This window comes from Meleagris gallopavo, chromosome 7 (genome assembly GCF_000146605.3).
Source record: "Meleagris gallopavo isolate NT-WF06-2002-E0010 breed Aviagen turkey brand Nicholas breeding stock chromosome 7, Turkey_5.1, whole genome shotgun sequence".
NCBI classification, from domain to species: Eukaryota; Metazoa; Chordata; class Aves; order Galliformes; family Phasianidae; genus Meleagris; species Meleagris gallopavo.
Window position 1 is genome coordinate 5,008,943 of NC_015017.2, and position 4,958 is coordinate 5,013,900.

A 4,958-nucleotide genomic window follows, 5' to 3' on the forward strand; every position below is an offset into this window, starting at 1 on the left:
TTAAATCACATAATTTAATGAATTTATAAATATATTTGATAACAAAAGATGTGTATGTTAACGCATGTAGTCTTGCACAACGTAAGGAGAAAAAAAGACACATGAGAAACAAGACTAGGAAGCGAGATAGCATACCTTATTAGAAGGACAAATAAAATGGGAAAATAAATAGGCTTTAAATAAAATTCCCTTCTTTAAATGGGCCTGGCTAAAGGTTTCTTCACCTTTTCCAGATGTCAAAGTTGGTATCATACATAGTCTTTCTTGTACCCTTACGGGATCTTGAATACAGCAATGCTGGTATTACCATACAGCCTGGGATGATACTTGGCATAGCTGAAGAACTTAGACGTGTGGGCTGCATTTTAAGAGCAGGGGCTATCGCTGAATCACAGATTCTGTAATAGAGAGCCCCAGACATCCCCAACTGCACTTGCCAGTACAAGACTCATTTGTACTGGCTGAAGAACCATCCTCAAAACTAACACCGATGCAGCAAGAGTGGTAAACACTCAACATGTGTAATATAAACCTGCCACTGCAAACAAACACCAAACCCAACTGTTTTCCACCAGATGTTCTCTTCTACTTCTAGGTACACAACTCAATTGTTTTGAGGTTTTTTTCTTTACAAAACCAATTTCATTTGCCACTCATCCAACCTCCAAGCCAGTTGTTACGGGTATGTGACATAACAGCTGGCTGTGCAACAGGAGAGCAATTCAGCTCTCCTAAATTAGTGCAATTTCTCTGAGTTCAGGCTGAGGTGTGCAATATATTGTGCTCTGCATTTGTGGCCAGTGCATAACACTTGTTGATGAATGATGGAGGAGTAAACAGGTAACACTGTGCCACTTCACAGAATCATAGAATCATGATTAATCTTACTTTTGAGGTCTTGGGACAGGCAAGTTTTGACCTTAAAGTGATGTTCATCTTTCTCAGGGCATTGCATATGTTAAGAGATGAGCAGTTTCTACTGAGAGAGAGAAATGTAGGCTTATAGAAGCAACTGGAGACTTTTCACCGCTGTACAACATGTCTTGGAAAAGGATTCCAACTTCCCAATATTTCTTCTGTGGCCAACAACCACACAAGGCTCATACCACTTGGTCCCTTTCCATCTACCAGGGAAGGGACAAGGAAGGTGGTCATGGCCAGTCCCACCATCAGCCATCAGCTTAGATAGGCATTAGGAACCAAGATATGCCAACCCCTGACCCCAACTGTCTCAGAGGACAGAATCTCTCCATTAGGCTTATCCACACACTGCTTAGACCTCCAGGCAGACAGAAAGAAAAAAAAAGGAAGCTATTTTAAAAAATAAGCAGCTAACTTCCTATTGTTCTACCCCTCTTCTGAGAGGACCTTTTTGCCAAGTTTTGTCTATGCAAAACAATCTTTTGAAAGAAATAACTATCAGTGATGATTAGCAGGATTGCCAAAGAGCAAATATTATCCAGAGCTTCGATTCAAAGCTTCCTATTAATTTTTGGTTAAGAGTGAGGGGGAAAAGTCCAAACTAATTTTTCCAGTGAGCTGTTTTAATTAGAATTTTTTCAGAGGCGTGCTATTAAAAAAAAAAAGAAAAAGAAAAGAAAAAGTTAACAGAGATAGTAAAAGCCACCTGCATAGTAAGTGCACAAAACAACAATTCCTGAACCACAGATTTGATGAGAGCTTTGGGAAACAGCAGCAATTTAGTACAACTTAATCTTGAGCATACATCTTATGTATCTTATCCGATCACATAATGAAAATAAAATTAAAAAAAAAAAATCCTGGGGAATTCAGGTCTCCAAAGGCAAATAAACTCAAGTTAAAATATAGTCAAAGTGGCCAGTGGTGTTATCGTTAATGCGGTCTTTTTCAAGCTCACAATTTGCAACTTTTGTGTTCTTAAAGAAATGAGACTGCCTGCAGTTTTCAGCAAACAACTAAAAGAAATCTCAACTTTAAGATGGGCATAACTGCTCATCTTCTGTACCGCCCTGACCATTCCCCCTACCTCCTTTGTGTGTTTGGACTGCCATAAGCAAACACAGGCAAAGCAAGAGTTGGAGCAAATTTGATCTTGAGTTTAGAAACCACTGATTCAGAAAGCTAACAGTGTGTGAAAAAATGAGCATGGGAACCTGTTATTTTGCTTTTAGATGTACAGTACCAAATTCAAGTACTGGGGTATTACAACAACTTCATCTGGGCACACAGCAGATGTGGAGGACTTGGACTACATAGAGAAACTACAGCTTCATTTCAGAGCTAAGAACACGCCTCCATCAGTTAAATCACATTTCATGTTCTTTAATGTTTAAGGGATTATATTTCTAAAAAGAGGCAGAATTCTAATCCACTGTTTTATGGTAATCAGTCAAAATGGTTCTGACATTTATTGTACACGTTTGTGACATCTCCCTTTTCTCCAGCATCTCACTAACAGCCTGATATGCCTTCAAACCATTTTTATGTCAACTTTTAATATGGAGTGCTCACACTCTGTGCCAAGGGGATAAAGTATGCGCAGTGACGAGCAGGTGGTTCGGTGCAGCAGAGAGGTCACTTTGTCTAATACTGAAATCCATCAGCACTTAAAACTGGTCACAGAGCAACTTGTGACAGGAGCAGGAAGAGTTCCACCAGCTCCTAGGGAGTCGGATGCATGAGCTTCACATATGCGCAACCAGGTACTCTGATGCATCTGGATTATCTACAGAGGATACAAATTAAATCAGAGAGTAAATATTGCTGCTTAGAAGTAACTAAACATTTAAGAAAATAAGGTATGGTGAGATGCGACTGCCTTTACCAAGGCACCACTCGAAAGTTCACAAAGGAAACATCCAGGACCGTGAAGCCACTCCTACACCTGCTGGGTAAGCAACAAGATACGGAGTTTTTCCTGTTTTTTCAACCATGTCCACACTTTACTGTGATCTTAACATCTGCAGAGGCAGAAATTCAACCAATGGATCTTTCCTCTGGTACGGGCAGTGCCCAGTTCCCTCTTCGAAACTGGAAATGAACGCATCATTAGAGACATAACCAGAGTGAGCACACAGGCCTACATGTATGTGCACCTGAGCATCAGCAATTAACGTAGTCACTTTGGTTACTTATTGCGTGCAAAATTAAAGACGATGCATTTCCCATGGAATGCTGGCTTGAAGGTGGCCCTAAGACCTGCAGGCCAGCAGCAAGGTGTAGCAGCCCTGCTCAAGTTTGGAGACAAGCACAAGCCCAGGGGGTTCACTGCCTCTTTAACTCTGGCTGCACAACTCTCCTCTTACTGAGCCCTAAACAAAGCACTTGCACTATCCTCAGCAGCCTTCTCCATCATGGACATAATAATGCTTATTTCATATCTTCAACATGTAATCAGCCTAGAAGCAACATCAGGAGAAAGACACAGATACCTCCCTCACTCCTGCTAAGAGGAAGCCCCTAAACAGGCCCTTCAACCGGTGTTGCAGATAGAAGGAAGTCTTGGGAGACACTCACACAGGATGTGTAGCCCACAGCTCAATGACAGTAAACTTTTCTCTGGGATTTGCCACAGCTTCTGCCAACCACAGCTTCTCCTCATTCAGCAATAGCCTGGGACCAGCAGGCAAGGGGAGGACAACTAACAGGGAATCTTATCATCCTTACTGTGACGTCAAAAGAAAAATATCAAGTGAACTTGAATTCATCTTCAACTTAGCATCATTGTCCTAAGAGCCAAGATGTGACGGTGAGAGGGAATTCTAGCAAGCTGTGCCCTGAAGGCCAGAGGAGCACCTTGCTCATCGAAGTCTCAGTCTGGTATTGGATAAGGAGTGGAAATGGAACTTCTGCACCTCCACCCCTGTTCCAACCAAGAAAACCCTCTGAGTGTGCTGCCCTTCAGGCTGCCACCTTACCAAAGGGATCAGGCAGACACATCAATCCTCACCAGCAATGACATGGAGACCTTGGGAGGACAGAAAACGATTAAGAAGTCTTACTCTGCAAGTAGCACACTCCTTTGGAAAAATGAAAAAAATCAAGATCGAACTTCTGGAAGATAAGAGCACCTTCTTCTACAAGAAAAGCCCATTACAAATGGGTTTATAGTTCTGCCTGCTCTATTGGCTGTTGTTTGCAAACAGCGTGAGGTCTGCAAGTGCTCAGGAGATAAAGCAAGAGCAGCATTTTGTATTCAAGCCATTGAGCAGCTTGCTCTCTCTGTCTTCTGCCTGGCTGCGATGCTCCATTTGGAGAATTGAATTTGCAAGTGTTCACCTTACCTCTTCCTCAGACAGGAATCTTTCCTTCTGCTCTCTAAAGGAGCATTTTCATTCCCTCAAGAAGGATTCTTTCAGTCTGGTACATAATGCATCGGTTCAACATTTTCAGCCCAGAAATGAGAATGTCATCAGGTTCTCATTCACTGAAAGAGAGTGTTCATGGATCCGGCACTGGAATCCCTCAAAGAGGTCATTGTACTGCTGAGGTCCTCAGAAATAGGTAACTCGGGGGCAATTTTAGCCAAACTTCCTCCCTCCAGATTTGAATGCGATTGCTTTCAAATCGCTGCAGCCTTGCCAAGCCTCGCTCGCTCTGGGTCCATTTTTAAAGCAGTTCTGAAAGCAACTTAATGCTGCCGAGAAAGGCGCTTCGCGTTGAAGAGCCCGGCAGGTCGGCAGCCCTTACAAGGCAGCAGCAAGGCATCCCCAGCACAAAGCGTGGGGGGAAGGACAGGTGAGAGCGGGGCGGCCAGACAGAGAATAACCACAGCCGTCGGAGGCACAGGGGCACGGCCCCAAGAGCTCAAGAGTCGGAAAGGGCTCAGAACAGCGGACTTGGTTCAGCTACAGGCAGAACGCGGGGCAGCTGCGGGGCCGCCTCCGGCTCAGAACACCACCGTTTTCGTACGGCTCGACACAGCCACCCACCGCCCCGCTCTAACTTCCAGTTCCGCCGCTACCGCGAGTTAACAT

The 4,958-nt window shown here is 43.7% G+C and overlaps 1 protein-coding gene across 1 annotated transcript in view; it reads right to left on the bottom strand.

The window, feature by feature from the left end:
* Positions 1–4,958, bottom strand: part of FRZB (frizzled related protein) — a 21,809-nt gene that overhangs the window by 11,364 nt on the left and 5,487 nt on the right. The window lies entirely within an intron of this gene.